Genomic DNA, 23,893 nt, shown 5'->3' with positions numbered 1-23,893 from the left:
GCAGGTTTCCACCTTACGGAGTTAATCATGTGAACACGTTGGCATATTTGCTTTCCGATTCCTTTTTCTTCTCCTTGGAAAACTGCCCTGTCGCTTTTTACAAAATAACACATACGATCGTATCAGTCAGAACAATGCAGGCTGTGCTGCCGTAACACGCAGCCCCTAAGCGTCAGATAAAGCAGAAAAAAATACGACGTTCGAGGTGTGAGAAGCACCCACGTCCTACGACCCAGAAGCGATTGCCCTTAATATGAGGTGAACATCACTCCAGACAAAGGAAGGAAGAGAGAGAGAGGCTTTTAGGAAAATGCCATCTCCCTTTACGAGACTTCTGGTGAAAACATTATGTCTGATTTTTACACCCAGGTAAAATGAACAGGCAGGGGGGAGGGATTGTTAAAATTCGAGCAAAGCATTTCTTAGATCCCTGCCGAAGCGGAGACTTCTTTTCTTTCTTGCAGACAATTTTCTTTTTATCCTAAATGCCCGGCGGATTCTGTTTCCTTGAAATCCGTGACATCCTAAGAGATAGGTGGGGCAGCCGGCCGCGAAGCTTTCTGGAACCTGGGGTTGCTGTTTTGACTTTCAGTTTCAATGGTGTCTTCCTTCCAAGGACCCTCTCTCGCGTCGTGTGTTTGCTACATAATTTGTCACACGTACCCGGGGCTGCGAGGCAGGGGCGCTAACCGTCCTTGCGTCGTATCGTGTTCTGCGTCTACGGACTCTTCTCGAATTCTCTTCTCCCTCTTTGTCTTTCTCAGCTGCAGTCATCGTGACGGATCCCAGAATGTTCCTCTACGTCGTTAATTCCTTTGTGGTCAGGGTCTGTTCTGTTGCATTCGTTCATTCGCCGGGGGCTAGGGGGTCGCTTCCTATTTGGGGACACAGCAAGACAGGTAAAAGCCTCCCTCTTGGAGATTGTTGGGGCAGAAAGACAATTAGCCCGACAGGTTCATCTTAGAGAACAAGAGAGGTTGGCGGGGGCCGTGAGGACAGCAGAGCAGCTGGGGGAGGGTGGTCGGGGGGCCTCAGTGAGAAGGGACATGCCAGCCACATCGGGAAGGAGGCGAGCTTCCTGGCTGCTTCCCGTTTACTGGTCCCCACGCACGTTTTGTCCTCAATTTCTTTCCTCGGGTCTGAAATCTCCCTTTGCGGCTCGTTCTGTAGCCTCACGATCTCTCCCGTTGAGTTTGACTTTGGCGGAAGGCACGGCTCCGTTCGGTCCCTCACAGCGTGAAGCAGTCGGGGGGGGACTTCCCTTCTGTTTCTTGGCGGGTTTCATTTGGGTCGGGCCGTCTGTCTCCCTCCCACCTCCGAGAACGCTCCCCCCCCCCCTTTCCCTTCTCTTTCGGATGCCGTGTGTTTGCACGGTTACCATGGCACCCTTCCCTCTCGCACATGCTCGGGTGGCCCGGCCCAAATAGTCTGTTTGTTCTGGTGATTGGCACGTTTGCCTCTGGTTTCTCTCTGCATTCTTCCCTCCGGGTTTTCTTTGAAACGCGTGTCGCAGCGTTTGTGAAATGATCCCCGCGCACCGTGGGTGACTTTGGGGGGCTCCTGTGACTGGCTCCCCTCTCTCTGGGCACTAGGCTCTTTCTCCTCCAGTTTTTGTCCACGGTGGGCATCTATCTGCTCGCAGCCCCTGCCCTGGGGCGCAGCACGGGTGAGACCGTCCTGGTTGGAAAACCCGGCAGCGTTCCCTCCCCAGAGGGGGTTCAATGTCCACACCGGGGCTCAGCCCGCTATGTAGGAACCTCCCGTAGGGGGCGCCCTCACGGTTCCGTGTGTGGCTCTGGAACCTGGAGTCTCATGCTCGCTGATGAGCCCCGCGGCGCACGTCCCCCCTCTCCCCTCCCACAGCTGGTCTGGGCGCAAAGCCCTCTTCTTCAGGGCTTCCCCCGCCAGGCTCCGAGACGCCCCGGCGGCCACGGTCCCCGCCACACTCTGGCGACCACCCTCGGCCCCCAAACCCGCCCGCCCCCCGTCTCCTCTTCTTTGGGCCGGCAAGGATTGCGTGGGTGCCCACCGGTGCCAGGTGCTGTCCTGCGGGCTCGGGGGGTGTGGGCGACTGGAGACTGCCGCCCCGTGGAGCTGACCTTCTAGCGAGGGGTCTCAGGCAGAACAAGCCACCAACTATGTGCTGGATAGAGCACACGACGGGGCAGACAGCAGTAAGGTCCAGGGAGACCTAGGACATCCTGGGTGCCAGCGTCCCCACGGAGATCGCAATTTGAAACAGGTGGCATTAGGACACGGGGCCCAGGGGCGGGAGGGGGGGCCTCCTGGAGGGGATGAGGGGGTGATAGGAGCTGATGTTGGGGGGAGTCACATAGGAACTTGAGGGGCCGGGGGGCACTTGAGGGTTAGGAGCAGAGGACGGGCCCACGATGGGCCTGATTTCGGATCGGTCCAGCTGCTGAGTCACAAAGAAACCCCCTGCTCTGGCCCCCGCTCTGGCCCCGGGCCAGGCAGCTGGAAGCAGGGGTGTCAGGGCGGAGCATCACGCGGGGAGAGCCGCTGGTGGCTTTGGCCAGCGCTGTCCCAGGGGCGCCGGAAGACGTAGGTGGGATGGCCAGCGACGAATGCCCGCAGCCTTGTTTTGTCCTCCAGGAAAAGCCCGTTAGAAGGGCCCCCAGAGAGCCACTCGGGGGGCCGGGAGGCGTGAGCACCCACAGGCTCTGGCCTCACCCTCCCTGCTGCCCTACGTGTGACTCAGAAGTGCACGTCCCCGGCTGTGCGCCGGGTCACTGACGGGCTGCTTCTCGGAGCCTCCGTTTCCCCTGCTCGGTCCTTTCAGCTGGCTTGGGACCTACGGAGGGAAGACAGGGGTCACCAGCCCCAGGTTCCTGTGTTTGCTGGCTCTCTGTCCCCTACGGGTCAGTGGGAGCGTCGTCCTTGTTCGTTTCTGAGATCAGAGCACAAGCAGACCTCCCCCTGTGGCTGTTCTGTCTCCGGCTTCGTTGAGCCTGGGGATGGGGAGGGAGGGAACCTGCCACAGGTTCTGATCTGACTCAGGCCCGAGCACGGCTCAGCGCTGGCCGGGGGGGGGGGGGTGGCGTGGACGGAGCTGAGCCGGCCGCAGTCCCTGACCTTGGCCCGGGGCGGTGGGCAGTTCCAGCGTCGTGGTGAACGGGTGAGAGATGTGCAGGTGGCGAGGGGCGGGGTCTCCTGGGGGCTGGAGGCGGAGATCAGGGACTGCTTCATGGAGGAAGTGGCCTTTCAGCTGGGTTGTGAGTGATGACGTAGGTTCGGACGGCCAGGGGTGCCAGGCGGAAGCAACGGGAACAGGCAGGCATCGGGGCAGAGGGGGTGGTGGCTTGCATCTGAGTGGGGCCCAGGGTGCGTGGGAAGAGGGGGTGGCCACACCTGGAGCCTCAATGGGACGCTCGAACCAGAGCTGATGGCCTTGAACGACCTGCACTCTCCCGCTTCTCCCTGACCTTCCTCTGATGTAGAGACTGGAGAGCAAAACCTTCAAGTGCTTCGCCTCCACCGCAGCTAGACATGGCCACGCGACCTAGTGCTGGCCAGTGAGAGGTGGGCAGAACTCCCTGGGGACACTTCTGTCTTCTAATAAAAAGGCAAAGACTTCTAAGGAGATGACGGCTTGTGACTTTCAGCCTTTGGCTCTTTCTGCCTGGATTGTGGCGGTGATGTCTGGAGGCACAGCAGCCACCATGTGACCATGGGGAGGCGCATGCTGAGACGGGCATAGGAGGAAGCCAGGAGAACGTGGCCTCCGTGACTCTTTTGAGCCCTGTTCTGTCTGTTCCTGAACATCAGTGCTGCACGACTCAGCGTGAACCGGGGCTGGAGGAGCTCAGAGAGGCCCCGCCATCCTAGGAGCAGGAAGGCTTTTGGGAGCGGGCGGTGCACGAAGGCTATTTAGGGCTCGGCCAGACTCCAAACTTCCCCCCAATTATATCTGCCACCTCTTTCTCCTAGGACCTGGGTCTGGCTCACCGGGCGTCCTTAGGGCCTGACATCAACAGGTCGAGGAATGTGGTTCAAGAAGCAAGAGGACTTCTGTGTTCTGCTTGGCCAGCGGGTTGGACACCGGAGTCTGGGCTGGAGATAGACGTGGGGATTCGTGAGCAGAGCGGGCGGCGGAGGACGGAGGGCGAAGAGAAGGCTGCCAAGGGCTGCCCGCGCCAGGGGCTCGGGTGGCAGCCCTGCGGGGAGAGGTGGACGCAGGCCGGCAGGTGGGAGGGACACCTAGAGAAGGAACTTCGTGAGAAGAAATTTACTCTCTCACGGTCTGGAGGCCGGAAGTCTGGGGTCGGGCTGTCAGCAGGGGGGCTGTGCTCCCTCTGAGGCTCCAGGGGAGGGTCCTTCCTGCCTCTCTAGCTTATGGTGGCCCCAGTGCTCCCGGGCTTGTGGCCACGTCACTCCAGTCTCTGCCGGCCTGTGTCAGCGTCCCTCCCTCTTCTGATGAGGACGCCATCATTGGGTTTGGTCGTTGACCCTGAATCTAGAACGACTTCATCTCAAGATCCTCACCGAATCGCACCTGCAAATGGGGTTCTGGGTGGGCATGAATTATTGGGGGGCACTATCCAATCCCTCAGGGCGCCCGGTCATGCCGGCGAAGGTCATGGGAGCCGGGCCCCGAGCCCCTGGGCCGCTGGCTCTGTGGGCCCGGCCGCTGGTACCGGCTGTGGCTCTGTCCCTGGGTCTCCATAATTACGGTCCCCGGCGGGAGCACGTCTCCCTTGCGCTCCCAGGGACGCGTGCCCGAGGCTGATAACGAGCTGTGCCATCCGAAGTGACTTCTAGAGTTAGAAGTAATTTTCTGTCTGGGAATAATTAACTCAGGACCCGAGAAGAGCGAGCTAAAAATGAGGAAATTGGCGGCTGGAGAGTCTGTTTGAAAAGGAGCGAGAACAAAGCCCTGTGGTCACGGAAGGCGTGCCTGGGCTCCAGTCCCGGCCGTCAGCGCACGAGGCCACAGCAACCCACTTACCCTCGTGGTCCCTCCTGCTGCCCGCCCGGGGTCACGGCGCCTTCTGCGAACGGGCCTGCTCTCTGTGCCGAAGGCTCTGGGTGGCGGGGAGGGCCCGGGGCTTGGAGCCGGACCATGTGGATTCAAATCCCGACTCCGGCACCTACGGAACAGGAGGAACCACCAGCTGCAAACTCTCTTCCATAGGAGGGACCGTGTGGCCGCCCCGGGGCCGTCGGGCACACGCGTCGCATGGGACGAGGTGCGCGCTGTGGGAGGCAGTGCCTGGCCCACAGTAGGTGCTCAGGGAAAGCGACCACATCTCCTGGGAGAGCCGACCGCGGATGGAACAGACACGGGAGTTAATGTGGATGGGAAAAGGTGCGAGATCCAGGTTCGACTCCGTTCTCGCCGCTTCCCGAGCAAGGCCTGGGGCCTTGGACCGGTGGCCGAACCTTCTTGGCAATTGCAGCGGGGGGGTCCGGGCGGCGGAGAGGGAGGCGGGACGTGGGAATCCCAGGGCCCACCCCAGACCCGGAGCAGATGCCCTGGGGTGGAGTCAGCAAGTTCTCCAGGGGATTCTGATGCGTGCCGTGTTTCAGGTCGGCTCCCCGGTCTGTTCGGAGCCCCCCCGGACACGAGCGAGTCCTCCCCTTCTCCTGAGCCTCCCCGACCAGAGCCGCCTCCGCAGAGAGGGGTCACCGGCCATCGCGGAGCAGGCTGTCCCCAACGGGGTGTGCCTTACCTTGCCGAGGAGCCCCTGGATATCATCCCCCCTGTGTGTTTGAGGCCGAGGCCACCCGGGAAGGCCCGACACCTGTGAGTGTCCCAGTCCTCGGCCGCGGCACAAAGCCGGGGGCTCGTCCTGTGGGCCTGACTTTGGGGGAGGCCCCATCTCCTCGAGGACTCTTGGGAGGGCAGCTGAGGAATCAGGATCCAGGACTCCAATTTCCTCTCTGCTGCCACCTCCCAGCCCCCGGTGGCTCTGGACACCCAGGTTCCCCATCTGTGTCATGAAGACCTTGATCCTGGAGGACGTCTGTCATTTCTTTTCTTTTTTTTTTTTTTTTTAATGTTGATTTATTTTTGAAGGACAGAGAGACAGAGTGGAGTCAGGGAGGGGCAGAGAGAGAGGGAGATACAGGATCCGAAACGGGCTCCAGGCTCCGTTCGAGCCGTCGGCACAGAGCCCGACGCGGGGCTCGAACCCACGGACCGCGAGATCGTGACCTGAGCCGAAGTCGGACGCTTCACCGACGGAGCCACCCGGGCGTCCCCTACATCAGTATTTCTTGAAAGTCCATCGTCCCTGATACGCAAGGAGCTGATGTTTCAAGTGTCGGGGGGGGGGGTGTGGGGGGCACACGTGGCCCCTGACCAAGAGGACCCTGCGTGAATTCTAGCTCTCCGACGCTTGTGTGAGCAGCGTGCTGGAGTGGGGAGGGGTTTGGAGAAGGGAACTTGGGACCCGTGTGAGATCAGGATTCAGACCCTGGTCCGCTCCTTCCTTCCCGACGGCGGGACTTTGAGAAATCCACGTGACTTGTCCCAGCCTTATTTCCCCGCGTGAAAGAGGGGGCCGCGTAAATGATACCCCTGGTGTTGTGCAGTGCGCCACCTGCACAGCCGCGCACAACGTCTCTCTCTTCCTTCTCTTGAGAAATCCCTACCGGTTTTCCGGGTTGTGGCAGCTCTTCTTGAATGGGCTCTGTGATTCATTGATCGGGTTCACACGCGGGAAGGGGCTTTGTGGGTAAAGGTAGTTAGGGGGGACCGGGTTGCCAAAGGGCAGATGAGCCACAGATTCCGGGAGGACCCGTCCCAGCATTCCTGGCGGGGCTAGGTGGCTGGCCCACTGCCTGGCTGGGCAGCACCGGGGACCAGTTTGGGCTCCCCAGAGGCAGACCCCGGGTTCAAGAGCAGAGGCATACCTGGAGGACCCGCCACGGCACCTGGCCGGGTGCCCGTAAGGGCAGTGAGCGGAGGGAAAGTAAAATTGTGGAGGGCACGTTGCACCGGGAAGTGGGTTAGGGTCTCGCGGGGGCCCCTGAGGGCACTGAGGGGGCCTCACCAAGACCGCGTGGTCCCGGGGGGAGCTGGCTGTGAGGGGTCCCGGGAGGGGGCGGGACAGGAACTGAGACCCGGAGGCTTACGTGGCTGAGGCTGCAGAATGCCCCGACGTATCCACCCTTCCGTTCTCCAAATACCAAACAAGACCAGGGCTTGGGACGGGCACATCGCCTGTGGGAATGGAGCGCGACCTTGACGAGGCCCCTTTATGGATACGCGTGGACTCCTGATGAAGGTGTGGCAAAGATACAAGCAGAAATGCGAGACCTTTGGTGTTTAAAGGCTTGGCTGGAGGCGTGGCCCTTGCAAGCTGTCCGCTTTGCCTCTTCCTTCCAGTCTGATGAGAATGTGATGGCCGGAGCTCCAGCAGCCACCCTGGATCGAGAGGCCACCTTGAGGACGTAAGCCAAGTGAGAGCAGAAATACAAACACTAGCGTCTCCAGTGAGTGGCCAGAGGTCATGCTGGTTCCGGAGACCCCACCTCTGAGCTTTGGAGGATGAGGTGTGGCCTCCCCCTCCCCCCCTCCCCTCCCCCTCCCCCTCCTCCTTCCATCTTGTTTAAGCTTCTCTCACTTCAGGTTGTCCTGCTGCGTAGCCAGACCTAATCTGGCTGGCGAAGGAGGGAGAGAGAGCTTGCCACCCTCAGCAGGAGCCCTTGCAGGGTGCCGTGTGGCTGGGGGGACGTGGTCGGCTGGAGCTTTAGCCGGACGCTTGGGCCGCAGCCTGGAGGAGGGGCTTGGGGGGCCCGGTAAGGGGATTTGAGAGGTGCAGGCCCCTCCTAGGACGTGACTATTCTAGCCTCTGCCTCTGCCTCTGAGCTTGAATTGCCCATCACGCAGTGCTGCGGAAGCTACGAGAATTTACCTGGGGCCCCGGTGGCCTTGATTAAGTGGTGCCTCCGGGCGGCGGAAGTGAGGCGTCGTCTCCCGCGATCAATCTCCCGCAGGGACGGAGGGCCAGAGCCAGGCTCGGTGCGGTGGGGAAGAGACGGAGGGAGCCGAGGAGGACGTGGGGACCCGGCAGGGGTGCTCAGGCTGACACCGCAGGGCATTTTAGGGGTGACCCCAGCTGTCAGCGAGGACGGAGGGTGAAGGCCTTGAGGAAGCATTTGCTCCTTCGTCTCTTCATTGATTCAGGCCCCGAACTGTCCCCACCCCCTCGCAGCGAACGCCTCATCTGCTCCCTCAAGTTGCCCAATTATTTAGCAACACCGAGATCGGGAGAGTCACGGGCCCGGCTCACCCTTTCCACCCTCGTCCTACAGGTGTGACCCTGATGCCCGGAGAGGGACATTGACGTGTCCAAAGCGCCTGTAAGGCTGCTCCCAGCCCCCTGCCCAGTGCTCTTGGCAGACTTCAGGCTGAGTTCCAGATGCTTCCGGCGGCTGGGTGACTGTGCCCTCCGAATGCAGAGGTGGGTAACCCCCGGGGCCTAGAGGGAGGCCGCTGGTGGAGGGCAGCGGTCGGGGAGGGAGGAGCCCTGAGCTGGGGGTGGTGTGTGTGCGCCAGGCCCCCAACTCACACGGGGACTCTGAATACGATTTTATGTCGGTCCTGGAATCCTCCGCTTAGAGCTGGGGGATAGAGACCCAGGGGCCCTGAGCATCACTTCCCACACCGGGCGGTAAGGGAGCCACGCCCAGAACACGCTGAAGGGTGTAGACAGCGGCTTCTGGTGTTTTGGAGCCGCAGTGAGGGGGGCAGGACAAAAGCTCCCAGCAGACAGAGAGGCCCGGGGAGGTGGCGGCCAGGGGACAGCAAACACAGGTCCCAGTTACGGAGAAGCCCTCGCAGGGAGGGGGGCCTGCCGGCGTTTCGTGTCAGAAGCCTGGGCTGCGGGACCCGGGCCACTGCCCCTTAGTCCGCGTTCTGCACCGTCTGGCTGGCGGCACCTGGGTCCCAACCTTTTGAGGGTGTTCTGTGCTCCCTGGGCCTCCACGCCTCGAGGAACAGCATTGGCCATTTTGTTGGGTTATCACTGCCTTTGCCTCCTTTCTTCCCCGACTCCCTGGAGGCAGATTCTGGGGAGGCCCGTCCTCCTCGAGGGCCGGAGGCTGAAGCATGTTCCCGGGTCCAGAGTGTGAGCTGGGAAGCGCAGAGGCCGTGGTCTCTGAACTCGCCTAATGTAAGCGACCCGGCTGACATCCTCCCGGGACGGGGAGCTCACTCCCACATAGGCTGTGCGGCCGCTGTCGGGGTCCCCTCGTCTCTACTGAGCTGACGTCTGTCTCCGAACAACATCCCTCTGGGATCTTATCTTCAAGCCGCCTGCTCTGATTCACAGAAACCCCCAGAGAAGTGCCAACAGCTCCTGCCGCCTGCAGTCACTGGCTGGCCGGGCCACTCGTTCTGGGTTCTAACGACAGCGGCATCCATCTACCGAGGGCTCCGGGACAGGCACAGCGTGTGGATCTCGCGTGTCTCGGGTGGTTAACCCCTCAAACTTGAGAGTCAGGCATTTCTCCTCCATTTCCCGCATGAGAACGCACAAGCACGGAGGGGTGAAGTCACCTCTGTGCGCCCAAGGTCACACAGCTGGCCCGTGGGGGGCGGGATCTCAGCCCGGGGACCTGTGCTGTTCACTCCCTGCTGACTTCCCCTTCTCCTCTGCTCCCCCCTGTCTGTCCCCCCGGCAGAACGTCAGCTGCGCGAGAGAGTGGCCTTGTCCGCTTCGTGCGCTGCTGGGGGCTCGACCCAGGCACCGCCGGGTGCGGTGAAGGGTCCCGGGGCCTCGCTCAGCTAAACCACGTGGCCCGGACGAACCAGGGAGCCTCCCGGGCCCCCGCTTCTACTTTGCAAAACCGGGGAGGCAGATACCAATCTGATGGCAGGATTCCACGCCAAGGGGGCAGTGCCCGGCCCAGCCCGGGGTGGAGGGCCGCCCAGATGCTTCCCCGATTGTCGGCCGGGTGGCCACAGAGCCTCGCTGTCTGCCGGGTTCTCGGCCTCCGGCCCGCCGCTCAGGCACCCACGCATGTTTAATTTGATTTCGGGAGGGAAGTCGTCTCTGTGGTTTAGGTGGCGGTGGCATTAACGGTCTATTTCCCGCTCAGGGCGCGGTGTCGGGTTGGCATTAATGTAGAAAAATTAGTATTATCAGGACTGCTTCCAGAGCAATCTCTTGCACCAGAGTCCCTGACACGTTAATTAAACTTGATAAATGCTCTCGTCTAAAGATAACTTGTGAACAATGGATCCAGTCACCCGCTCGCTGGTGCACACACGATCTGGCAAATTGCTGAGGCGGGGCTCAGAGATCCCTGGGCCCGCGGCCGGGATGGGGCGCTGGGGAGAAGGGGCTGCCGCGGGGCCCGGCACAGGCCTCCTGGGGACCAGGGAGAGCAGAGGGGCGTCTCTCCCCCACTCCAAGCGGGAACTCTGCCCCCTCCGGCTCGCGGCGGCTCCACAAGCCCCTTCCTGCTCCGCACCCTCCACACCCCATTCCGTCACCGAAGCAAACCCTGGTGGGGTTTCCCGATGGGCGCCATCGGGGAAGACCAGAGGGCCTACGGATGGTCCCTTTGTCCCACACTTTCAGATGTTGTCTTGGGGACCCACCCTGGAATGGCTTCACTGTTCCTGACGTCCTGTGCCCCTCTGCCCTTCCCGCGCTCCAGGGCTGGGCGAGCCCCGTGCTACTCGAAGGCCCTCCCAGGATCTCAGGAGCAAACCTGGCCTTCCCAGAGCCCAGCGTGGGGACACCCGGGTCACGTGGTCGTACGCAGCATCCTAATCCCATCTGACTGTGCCCGGTGCGGAGACACGAGGGGCCACGGCGGCGGTGGGGGAGGGTGGGGTGTCCCTGGGGAGTGTCTGTGCCACCTCAAGGACCCCTATCGGGAGATGGGGCGCTATTCAGAGGCACAAGTGGAGAAAGACACAGGCGGTTGTCACGAGTCACGAAGAGCTCTGTCTGCCTCGGAGCAGGGTTCCGGCCTTTCTCAGTCTACGCCCTTTGGGACTCCCCACCGTGGCGGTGGCTTTGACCCTGGCCTGACTCGGAGCCCCCAGGCATGCGTACTCCCCAGGGTGGCCGGAGGAGGTGGGAGGGGTCGGTCCCAGTCCTGTGGTTTACTCATAGCTGTGTGGCTGGAGGCAGATCCCGTGGCCTCTCTGCGCCTCTGTGTTCGCAGCCGACCCTGCCTCCCTCGGGTGGCAAAGACCAAGTAGGACACTCGGGGGCATCCCCCCCGCCCCAGCCCCCAGCCCTCTGCCCAGGCTCCGCGTGAAGGGGAAATGCTGTGGCACCGGGAGACGCAGCCCGTGCCCAGTGCAAACAGCAGGCGTTTAATAAAAAATTGTTGAATGAGTGAATGAGTGAATGAACAGTTTTGCCGCGTGTCCCTAGGCGAGCGCCTTTTCTTCTCTGGGCCTCAGTTTCCCTACTGTGGGTGGTGGGGGACGACCAGGTCATCGCTAAGCCTCCTCCTGCCTCTCAGCCTCGTGACGCCGTCCTCCCTCTGGGGGCACGAAAGAGCAAACGAGAGCAAAGAGACAGGAACTAACATTTATTAGGCACCAACCATATACCAACCACGCTGTGCAGGGCAACTGGACCTGGGAAATGAATCTGGAAAGTTCTGGCCTTCTAGATTCAGGGGGAGGAACCTCACGGGGCGGCCAGTGCTGGAGACCGGGGGGCCCCGGGGCCGTGAGAGCCCAGATGGAGGACAAGGGAGGCTGCCCAGGGACTGAGCGGCGTGTGAAGAAATAGCAAAGGGCAAATGTTCCAGGCCGAGGACGTGTGCAAAGGTGCTGGGGGAGGACAGGGCGTAAGCCACATGCTGCTGTCGTCATTATAAAGAAGGAGGGCTGGGGTCTGACTGGCAAGCCCTGGCCAGGTCGCAGAGGCCCTGCAGGGAGCCATGGATGAGCTTCAGATAGGGGAGTGGCGAGCTCAGAATCGGTCTCTAGAACAAGTGGGCAGATGTTCCTGTGAGGGCTAGCCTGGAGGGCCAGAGGCTGAAGGCTGGGACACTCTAGGGGACCGGAACAGGAGGCCCTCCTGTGGCTTGTTTGCAAGGTGTTTTCACACCCCCAGTCCCTTAATCCTCCTGGCCCCACCCCACCCCACCCCCCAGCACTGCTGGGAGACTGTAGTCATGTGATGACCCCTCTTCGTTGGGTAGCTTTGCAGTGCCCTCCCACGGTGGGTGGGTGGGTGGCCCACCCACTCCAACCGTTAGCGTGGCCCTGTGGCCCTGTGGGATAGGGCGGAAACGACCAGGTGCCTGGGCTGAGCCCAGGACTCGGGAGGCGGGGTACCCTCCCACGTGCCCTCTGCACCCCTTCCACGGCCACGGCAATGTGCCCTGTTCAGCCTGGGAGGGCGGCGCCCGGGTGGCTCGGTAGGTTAAGCGTCTGACTTCAGCTCAGGTCACGATCTCGAGGTTCGTAAGTTTGAGCCCCACTGCTGGGCTGTGCGCTGACAGCTCGAAGCCGGGAGCCTGCTTCGGATTCCGTGACTCCCTCTCTCTCTGCCCCTCCCCTGCTCGTGCTCTCTCAAAAATAAGCAAACATCAAAAAATTTAAAAAAAAAATTGAGTTGGGGCTGGGTCCTCTGAGTGCTCGCGGGCGGGGGTCCTGTTTCGAGGCCTGAGTGCTTTGTCCCGCACTGTGTGTCGTCCCCGTGGAGGTCTCGGAGGCCCCGGGGCTGTGACGCGTGGCTGCCTAGCCCTGAGGTCTGCCTGGAATCCCCAGCCCGGGGTTCCCGGCTTGGGGCCGAGTGAGTCGAGGTCCCTCGTTACTTTCAAGGGCCAGCAGCCTCACGTCTCAGCTCGGAACAAGCTCCCGCTGGGGAGGTGTGCTGGGCGTGGATTGTCTTTGTGGGGGCCTTTGTGACAGATGGCGACCAAGCTGACGGTGGCAGTCGTCAGCTCGAAGCTGTTCTTTATTTGTGACTTTGCCTTTTCAGAGCCGATCCCGTTTGGGCCTCGTTATTCTTCCGGGGCGGCCTCCGTAGAGCTGAGAGCCTCCTCGGGCTGGCCTCCCTGCTCTCGCCTCCTTTGCTGCCTCCGGGAGCTGTACGGTGTGAGGTAAGACTCAGAGGGCAGTCAGCCTGGGCTCAAGTCCTAGTCCTGCCTTTTATTCGCTGCGTGACCCTGGGCACGTTGCTTCCCCTCTCTGGCCTTGGCTCTGTCATGTGCCAACGGAGGGCTTTTGTGATTGCTATCTGAGGCTGGGAGGCCGGCAGTGTAGACCCTGGGCTGGGCACTGAGGACGCCGACATGGTCAGGCCCGGCCTCGAGGGCAGCACAGGCTGGTGGGGAGACGGCTGCCCGCGTAGCTGGGGGAGGATTACTCCACTGGGGAGTAATCAGGCACGGCTTCCCAGAGGAGGTGACGGGCAGGCAGAAAGGGATGTCCAGGGACACTTCTGAAGGGTCTGGAGAAGGGAAGTGCAGAGTAGGGGGCCAGAGGGGACAGGGTGAGGATAGAATGGCCACAGACAGGCCAGAGAGGCCGCCTGGTACAGGGTCACCCGACCGCTGACGGTCCAGGTGGCGTGGATGGCCAGACATGATCAGGTGCCGATTTTGGACCTGGCCCTTGCTGCCCCACTCTGAACTTCAGGCTCCTCTTCGGAACGCTGGCCTGACGAGGGAGTCCCTTATGGTCCTGTGAGGGTCCGATGGCACACCCTCGGTGCTAATTAAATAACGACAATCGCCATGATTGGGGTTATTGGAGCCCCAGGTTCATTACAACAAATGCCTTCAGGAGGTGTGTCTGTCAGGGTTCAGTCAGGAAAACAGAAACCACTTGCTTTGGGAGGAGAGAGATTTCACACAGGGGATTCGGTGCTTTGCTTCCCGAGCCCCGAAGCCGGGAGGAGAGAGTCAGCCCGCAAAGGCTCCGTGTCTCCCGGTTACGCTGTGGGCCGGGCTGAGTCCCAGGGGGCGCCGTGGCTTGGCTTGGGGAAGCTCCTGAGGGGGACAGATGTGGGACGTGAGCCTAAGGTGCCACAGCCCTCACAGCCCTGCTGTCTCGGTCAGAACCTGGGGTCCACTGGGCCCTTGGGCTCTTCGAGGCTCCCCCCAGCCCCACGTCTGGGCCAGGGCTCCTAAAAGCCTTTGAGTTGTAAAACGAAACACAGATATAGAAAAACCCACACAAAAACCGTGTAGCTTCAGGAGTGATGGCTGTAACAATCTCCCAGGCCAAGAGTTCAGACCTTACCAGCCGCCCCAGAGGCCCCCCCGTGTGCCCCGTTGCCCCCTGTCCCTCCCCCGCCGAGGGTCCCCGTTCTGACTTCCGTAGCGATCACTCGCTCGTGTTTCTCTGTGGCCTCATCAGCCAAGGAGAAGCCATCACCCTTTAAAAGTCCCTTGAGGGGGCGCCTGGGTGGCGCAGTCGGTTAAGCGTCCGACTTCAGCCAGGTCACGATCTCGCGGTCCGTGAGTTCGAGCCCCGCGTCGGGCTCTGGGCTGATGGCTCAGAGCCTGGAGCCTGTTTCTGATTCTGTGTCTCCCTCTCTCTCTGCCCCTCCCCCGTTCATGCTCTGTCTCTCTCTGTCCCAAAAATAAATAAACGTTGAAAAAAAAATTAAAAAATAAATAAATAAATAAATAAATAAAAGTCCCTTGAGGCGCAGGAGTCTCCTTCCCTTCTTTTCCTTAACGTGTCCGTCGAGGGGCGGAGGCCGCTCGACCGTGGACCTGCCCGGCGCCTGCAGCTGGCCGACGGCACATGCCTGGTTCAGCGTCCTCCTCTGTCCTCGGTCTCCTGCTCGCTCGGCTGGCAATCGTCGTGTTGCATCAGGAGGCGGTGACGGCTGGCCGTCCCCCGTCTTTTGCCGGTGACGGTGTTGGGGCTCAGGACGCACCTGCGTGCACTGATCGCCCAGAGGCCGCAGAGCCGGGACGGTCTGGTCCTATCATGACATTTTCATTTGTTACCCGGAGTCATTTCACAGGGAGGCCCCCCCCCGCCCCCCATCTCACTCTTTGGTTAACAGGTGGTATAGGAAAGGCTGGGTCAATGCTGGATTCTTCCCCTCTTTCCCTCTATTCTCGGGATGTCAGGACGAGTCTGTTCCCCTCATCATTGCGAGGTAAAGAGGCCCCCTTCCCGGGCTCCCTTGTGAGCCACCAAACAGGAACACCCTAAGGGGCAGGGACGGGGTCTGATGTAGCTGTGACCCTGAACCAAGAGGAGTGGGCTCCCCTCCACCCTGGGCAGACTGACTATCCGTGTAAGCACAGCCCCACCGGCTGAGCGCTGTCCGCACAGTCCCTGCCGGAAATGCCAGGCCGTGTGGCCGGAACAACGTGGTACAGAGGCTGTCTTCAAGAGCCTCCTGATTTCGCTGATAAACAGAAGTCACTTCGGGGGCCCCCAGGTGGCTCGGTCGGTTGAACGTCCGACTCTCGGTTTCAGCTCGGGCCGTGATCTCACGGTTCCCGAGCTGGAGCCCTGCATCAGGCTCTGCACTGAGAGCACAGAGCCTGCTTGGGATTCTCTCTCCCTCTGTCTCTGCCCCTCCCCTGCTGTCTGTCTCTCTTTCAAAATAAGTGAATAAATATTAAAAAACATAAGTCGCTTTGTGGCCAGGCCCTGGCATTGCGGGCCTGGGCGGGGTGGGGGGGGGGTGGCGCGGACAGCAGGGCAGCGAGGGACTCGCACCAGAGACCCCGGGTGGCAAGGGTGGGCATTTCTTCCGGCCACGTGTGGTGCCCTCGGTGGTTCCCTGAAATGAATGTGTAAGCTGCCTTCGATTAGCTAACCCGGGGCCTGCCGTCTGCAGTGTCTCCAAAGTCCCTCCTGCTGGGCTGAGTGACAGATTCGCAGCTCCCAGGGATTAGCACGCGGACACCTTCTGGGGCCCTCATTCAGCTGGTTGTGTCACTGCGTCTGCTCAACACCCCCGTGGGTCCCCAGGTCTGTGCCTGGGGCTCCGCCCAGGTCTGTGACTCAGCCCTAGTGTGTCTGGACCCCAGGCAGCCTCAATATTATGCTGCTCGTCATACTGTCCCTCCCATCTGGAAGGTCATCCCTACCCAAAGGTTCTCTCCCCTCGTTCAGATGACCTATTCCTTTTTTTTTTAATTTATTTATTTTTGAGAGAGAGAGAGAGAGAGAGAGAGAGAGAATCCCAAGCAGGCTCCGCACGGTCAGCACAGAGCTCGATGCGGGGCTCGATCCCACGAACCGCGAGATCGTGATCTGAGCTGACATCAGGAGTTGGACGCTCACCCGAGCGTCGTCCAGGTGCCCCCGGACTCCCTATTCCGTGAAGAAGCTTCTTCCAGGCCAAACAGGAGGCCAGCTCTAGGCCCATGACGTCTGACATAGGAATGCTCCCCACCCCCCACACCCTGTTCCCTGCGGGAGCACCTCCAGGGGGAGCCCCCCCGGGCTCCGTGTCGGGTACTTCCTGCTGAGCTGGGCACTGACCTGTCCCAGCCACGCTGTGACACGGCTGTAGACGGTGACAAGCACACAGGGCGCTGGGCATCCGGGGGCATTTACGTCTGGTGAGGTATCTCTGCCATCATTCTGTGGTCAGTCCCTGGTGGACGGGACCGGAGAGCTCGCACACCTGACCCTTGGGCGGTGTCAGGGGTAGAAGCCTGGGAGGCAGCCCCGCCTGGGGGCCAGCCTGGCCTGGTATGTTCTGCTGTGTGGCCCTGGGCAGGCTGCTTGACTTCTCTGAGCATCCACATTGCCCAGAAACGTGTTCTTCCACTGTGTGGAACGGATGATGGGAACTGGCCAAAAAGGCCTCGTAAACTGGGGAGTGCTGCCCCGGGTGAGTGCCCAGGCTCTGGGTTCTGGGCAGTGGGCATAGTGGGCACAGGGACGTGACGACAGGTCAGTTTCGGCACCTGGCTCCCCCTCTAACCCGCCAGGGCCAGGCGGCCTCTCCAGCCTCGTGTCTCACATCCGGGGAGGGGCAGTGGGACTGTCCTCGGAGGGCCGTGGCGGGGACGGGACGTGAGAGTGAGTGGGCACCCTGAGTCCTGTCCTGTTGGTGGCTGGCATTTGATCGTTCCGTGCTCGGTGGGGCCCTGCTGTGTGCCGGGCCGGGGACCCAGGAGCTGGGGACCCAGGCGCTGTGGCCGGAAGGGAAGCTCGCTGAGGCCCCCTGTGTCACCCCTGCAGCCGCACCCCAGCCGGGCACGCGGTCAGCGACAACTGCCTCCACGGGGGCTTGTGCTCAGATGTGCCCGGCGCTGACTTGGGGCCGTAGTGAGTGCCCCGGTGAGGCCACACGCCCTCTCCCCCGGACCCTGCTTCCTGTGACAGCCTTGCCTTTCACAACCGTGCAGACCCTTGAGATGCCTCTGGGTCTCCCGATCCCTGGAAGTGAGGCTCCCCACGGTGGCTGGGTGCAGGGTTGAAGTTGAAGGCCGCGAACACTCAAGGCCTTGGTCCCTGCACCGGGGCGGGGGGGGGGGGGGCTCCAGGCTGGAAGCCAAGGCTGTGGACCCCCACCCAGGGCTCCCTGTGGCCCCCTGTCGGGATCACTTCCAGCTCCAGACCCTGCAGCTGGGCCACAGGGAAGTGCCCGGACTCCAGGCGTGGGGAGGCCTGCGTCCAAATCCTGCCCCACGCTTCCTGCTGTGTGGCCGTGGGCCCTGGGTGTGAGTGGTGACGGTCATAGCTGGCCCAGGCACAGCCCTCCCTACCTGCCAGGCCCCGGTCCAAACTCCCCAGGGAGTTACATCACTCAGCCTGCACACTGACCCCAGGAGGAGACGCCCTAGTGTCCCCGTTTAACGGAAGAGGGCCCCGGGGCCGGAGAGTGCATGCACCTGCTGAAGGTCACCAGCCAATCAGGGCAGAGGTGGGACCTGATCCCAGGCCGGCTGGCTCTGGCGCGTGGGCCGAACCTCGGCAGGGCGTTCCAGGCTGGCAGGGGCCCCGTCTTCTGATGTGTAAGCACCGCGGGACGTGGTCCTTCCTCCTGCGTCCCTGGGCGGGCCGAACTCCGAGGAGCAGCGCCTCCCGCCGCAGGGGAGAGGGAGCCAACGGGCCTGCCCGGCAGCCTGCGGTTGGCAGCCGGTGCCCGCGGGCGTCTCTGGCAGGGGGATGGCCCTCGGCGGGCCTACTGCTCCTGCGGGGCCACAGCCGTCCTGAGGCTCAGGCTTCCAGGCCTTCTCGGTGCCTCCCCCCTCCCTGCTCCGGCAGGCCAGCACTCGCTGCCCTGTCCTCCCCTGATGGGCTTTGGAACGAGCTGCTATTTTTAGCGTCTGTAATCAGGCCGGCACCACGCCTGGTTATTGTTAGCATCTCAGCCGACACTCGGGAGCGGTGCCTCCTTCGGAAACGGGTGAGATCATCGGCTCAGGGGTCCGGGGTCACTGTTCCAGGAGGCTCCCCTCGCAGCCCCCCACCCCGGGCCTGGGCAGGGGCCGCACGGAGTCCTAGACAGGATGGGACTGGGGAGCGGATGGGACGCCGGGCCGGACGCTGGTTCCCGCATCACTGCGGGCCCAGGAACCCTCCCCTGGCTTTGGGGCAGGCGCCTCATTTCCTGTGGGGAACCAGCACCCCCTCCGCAAAGCGCCGCGCGGATCCCCGCACCACGACGCTGTGGGGGACAGGACGCACGTCCCGGGCCAGCCAGCCTCATGTTCCATTCCCTCCAGCCTCAGCGCCCGACTCGGGAATGGGCACGCGGTCCAAGCGGGATGTGGAAATAGCCATTTTCCACCTTAAACAGAACCCGTTTTGTGGGAGCGGCGATGCACCCACCTAACAGGAGACGTTATCAGGCTCCGGAGCCCCTAGGAGCTCCGGATGTGATGTGAGAGGAAGAGCGCTGGTTTGCTTTCCTGGGGAAGGGGCTGGGCGCAGCCTGCTTGGGATGCGGATCGGATGTCCGGAGCAGAAGCAGCCACGTTGCAACCATGAGGATAGAACCTGAGGGCAGAACAGCCAGATCGCGTCTTCCGTGGGCAAGAGGTCAGAGATCATTTCCGGGAACCTGACCTTTCCAAGGGGAAAGACCCAACGCTCTGAACCTGGATGGTCCCCGAGGAGCTCAGCCGATGAAAACCTCAGTCGGCAGACATTAGCTAAGGGCTTAGGGCTTCTAACCAGCTTTTCCTTGTTTAAAAATGAAATGCACGCTTGGGGCACCTGGGGGGCTCTGTCGGTTAAGCGTCCAGCTTTGGCTCAGGTCACGATCTCGCGGGTCCGTGAGTTCGAGCCCCGCGTCGGGCGCTGTGCTGACAGCTCAGAGCCTGGAACCCGCTTCGGATCCTGTGTCTCCCTCTCTCTCTCTCTCTCTCTCTCTGCCCCTCCTCCGCTCACGCTCTCTGTCTCTCTCTCAAAATAAACACATTGGAAAAAGTTTTAAAAAACACAAAAAAATAAAATAAGAATGAGGTGTATATTCAGGGAAGTGCACAGATCTCAAAAGCCCAGTTTGATGAGTTTTGACAAATACACACGCCCGTGTAGCACATGCCTGTCTCGAGGGGTCAAGCGTTCCCCTCGACCAGGAGAGCCTCTTCCAGCCCCGTCAGGCCTAGCTCCGCCCAGGCAGACCCTGGTTGGATTTCTACGGCCAGCGGTAAGTTCCGTCTGTTCCAGAAGTGCATGTAAATGGAATCACCCAGCATGTACTCACGTTCGCCAGGAGCGCGAGGACCGTGGGTCCCCGCGTCGTCGCATGTGCCTGTAGTTTGCTTCTTACGCTTGAATAGCATTCTACTGCTTATTTATTTCCATTCACATTGTTTTGAACGTTCATTTATTATTTTTGAGAGACGGAAAGAGACAGAGCACGAGCGGGACAGAGACAGAGGGAGACACAGAATCCGAAGCGGGCGCCAGGCCCCGAGCCATCAGCACAGAGCCCGACGCGGGGCTCCAACCCATGAACCGTGAGACTGTGACCTGAGCCGAAGTCAGATGCTCAACCGACTGAGCCGCCCGGGCGCCCCTGATCTGGCCAGATTTAAAGGCGTTAATGACCCTGCCACCATTAATGGCAAAGAGGAGACCTTTCCTCTTTTGCATATGGTGGGAACATAGTCACTTAAATCATTACCCAGAGTCCCCTGGATCGAGTGCCTGTGGAAGACAAGGCTTCTGGTGACCAATCGATGTCACCACACACACACACACACACACACACACTCACACACACACACGGGCAACTATGTGAGGTGATTGATGCACTAGTCAACCTGATTGTGGCCGTCATTTCATGATGTACGTGTATCAGATGGCACGTTGCACACCTTAAATATACTCAGTTTTACTTCAGTTATCCCTCAATAAATCTGGAAAAGAAGGTAATTTTATTTGCTGCTTCTGCACCATTGGGCTCTGCTGGTCGAGGGGCGTGAGATTCCGAGAGCACAATGTTTGCACAGAGCAAAGGCTGTCAGGAGGGAGCAAAGCGGGAGCCATCTTCTCCGAACCTTCCTAGTCAGACACAGACCTGCAGGGGCAAAGGGGCCCAGCGGGTCTCAGTTTGTCCTCGTCTTCCCTCGCTCCACATACGACTTGTCCTCTGCCATGGACCCTGCTGGCCAGCCGTGGCCCGGCCCCCCCTGCAGAAGTGGCTGTGCCTCGCAGGCAGCGGCTGCCCACAGAACTCTCCAGTGGCTCTCCCTGGGTGCTCCCGCCACGGCCGCTAGCTCTGCCTGGCTTCGGTGATTCCCCACAAGCTCCGACCTACTGAGTCTCCAACCTCCTTCTTCCCGAATGCCTCTTTCCCAACCTTCCTCTGAGATGCAGGGCCCCGTTCCTCACAGTGCTTGCTGTGGCTTCTTTTCTTCCATGCTGTCTGCCTAATATACCCAGCCAAACTATCCCTCAAGTATGATGTAAAGGCCTTCCCGGTTGTGCGGCACGGCAAACACCTATCTTCTACGGGCTCCCTCTCATGAAACCACTGAAGGATACGTTCCCTCACACCAAAATGAGAGAGAAACATCAAGACAGCAGGAAGATATGGGATATAGGACCCAGAGGACCCAACACAGGGAAGGGGAGAAGGCGTGTCCAGCACACCAGCTCTGTGCGAGGCGCTGTGAACCAACGGGCCAGACATGAGCAGGTCGCAAAGGCTCCGGGAGAGAGCATGGGGTGTAGACAATATTGACTGGTAAGGAGTTGGTGGCTAAGTTGGTGACAAGAACTCAGAGACTGACCAGGTATAAAACAAATACATTGACTAATCTTAGCTCTAGGGAAACACAATTCGGGTAGGGAAGGCGACATAATCGCAGTTCGCTCTGCAGCTGACTGTCCGTAACATTTCACAGGCACTCTTGTGGAAACCCTCACTGCTGATCAAAGCATGAAATAGCCGTAACAGGGGGGTGAGGTTGGCGTGTGGTCTCCTGGAGGCGAAGGAAAGCTATGTCCCCCTCTCCCGTAGTGCACGGCCAAGAGATAATGCCCAGACCCCAGAACCAGAAGGAAGCCAAAACCCCCCAAGTCATCAAAACAAGTAGGTTATTTAGACACCATGCTAACGACCGAAACAATAACCTAGAAACAACTGAAATGGTTTGCCCTTGGGAAGGGGGACAGGGAGGGAGGGGATACAGGGGAGGGGCAGTCTGTTGTTTTGGGGAAGCCGCCGACAGAACCATCTGACTCCTTAAATTTCATGCAAGTGCAGCAGATAAACAAAGACGGAGTTGGACACATTCTAGCAACAGCGTCAGCCTCAGATGGATTCCGAGTCCTCGTTAAATCCGAAAAATACACATCTTCCTTGCTTGGACACCGCACCGCCCGCCGGGGTTTCAGCAGATGCCCGTGAGCGGCTATGGCAGGAGTTTTCTCGACCCCCGTCCACGGAGCTGACCCTCCAGGCCCCCGCGCGTGCACGCTCTTTTCCGCGTGAGGCACGCGGCTGGCCTGGCAGCCCGCTCATCCCACGTCCCCTTCCAAACCTGCTCATAGCAGTTGTCCTTGTCACCGTTGAGCGACCCCACGTGAGGAAAGAGAGTTTGATTCGCTGGGAAAGAAACCCCAGTATTTGAAGACTCAGTAAAAGTAGAACAAACAAATAGGGCCGCCATAGGGGGATGTAAAGTCCGGAAGGTTCTCTGCACTGACTGCTTGGGGGCGGCGGGGGTGGGGAGGGGCAGTCTGTCTTCGTTTTTTGCTTGGGGAGAAACCTTAAGCTGGAAAGACAGGCACTTGAAGAAATGCCAGCCCGTTGCCGGAGGAAAGTCTCCGCCTCCCAAGAACATTCAATCGGACATTTTCAACTTGAAATGCAATGTTTAAGGTACGCGTTCTGTTCGTTCCTTGAAAAAAATTGAGGTCCGATTCCTACAACCACCATCAGCCATTTTAAAGTAGAGAATTGGGGGGCGCCTGGGGGGCTCGGTCGGCTAAACGTCGGACTTCAGCTCAGGTCACGATCTCGGGGTTCGTGGGTTCAGGCCCCGCGTCGGGCTCTGTGCTGATGGCTCAGAGCCTGGAGCCCGCTTCGGATTCCGGGTCTCCCTCCCCCTCTGCCCCTCCCCCACTCGCCCTCTGTCTCTCAAAAATACATAAACATTAAAAAACGTTTTAAAATGATTCTCTGCTTCACAGTCCCTTCTTGAGTGACACACAAACATCTGTCCTGATGGTCTTGGCCCCGGGAGGGTCGGGTGCGGAGGCGGGGAGGGGTCATGGGGAGGGGAAGCCCCCAGACACAGGGGCCCAGAGCTGGGAGGGGGGAGAGACAGGTGCTACCAGCATCAGTGAGAGCATCTGGACCGTCCTATGCCTTCAGCTGCACATTTTAGGAGCCAGCAGGGGTCTCTGCTTTCCTGACCACGGGAGCTGGGCGTCCTGACCGGACTTGTGACGGACACAATCCCGCCGAGTCCTGGTGGGGACTTGGTGAGTCGTCCCTGAGCCTTCGTTCGCTGACCTTGACAGGGAGGAGCAGAGACGGGAGGCCCAGCAGCTGGGCCCCTCTGCCTCCTCTGGTTCCCACTGTCTTTGTGACCCTAAGAGAGGAGGAAAGCAGAGGCGGGTGCAGCCAGGCTCTCTCTGCCCCGAGGCCCGGGCCCCTCCCCTTTGACCGTCTCTACTGCTCTCCTTCCTGGATACGAGCCCTTTGCTGGCCCTCTCCGTGGGCTGGGATGCCCACGCAGCCCCCAGCCTCCGTGGCTGCTAACGCGGGCAGAAGACAGCGCCCCCTCAGATGTTTTGTTTCCTCTCTGGGTGGCACGCTGGGTTTTCTGGACGCCCTCCTGAGGCAGCCCATCTCAGGGTCACGACTCAAGACCCACGTGCCTCGGAGTGACCTCGGGCAAGCTCACTGACCTCTCTGGGCTCCACTTTCCCGCCCATGAAATTACGCGGCTGGACTCAACCCCGCCCAATGGAGGCATGACGTGAGCCACGCACGAGGTTGAAAATTCCCTGGTAACCACATCTGAAAAGTAAAAAAGACGTAGGTGAGGTATTTTAAGAATACACTTCATTTCACTCCACATGTCTGACACGTTGTTACAACATGTAATCGATATGAGTAATTAATGAGACGTTCCAGAAGCATTGATTGATTGATTGATTGGGTAGGGAGGCTTCAAAATCTGAATGCGTACTTTAGACTTGACATCTCAATGTGGAAGAGCGATACCTCGAGTGACAACAGCCCACACACGTCTGGGATGGGACAGCGCTGGACAAGGCTAGCTTTTGAGTTTCTAGATTTATGCTTTAAGCACCAGGACCAATTTTCCAAGCGAGACTTTGTTCGGGGTCCCATCACCTAAGCGGACGAAGGGAGGAGGTTTTGTGGTTGTTTCGGGGTCTTGCGCAAACTTCTCCCTCCCCCAGGGGCCGCCCTCCTCCCCCGGCAGCCTGACCCAACTCCCTGTCCAACACAGGGGCTTCCAGAAATGCTATCTGGAAGTCACTGCTCCCCTCCGAGGGCCCTAATTATCGTGGCCTTAG

Source organism: Felis catus, chromosome B4 (assembly GCF_018350175.1).
Source record: "Felis catus isolate Fca126 chromosome B4, F.catus_Fca126_mat1.0, whole genome shotgun sequence".
In the NCBI taxonomy this organism is placed as follows: Eukaryota; Metazoa; Chordata; class Mammalia; order Carnivora; family Felidae; genus Felis; species Felis catus.
This window is presented reverse-complemented; position numbering follows the sequence as displayed.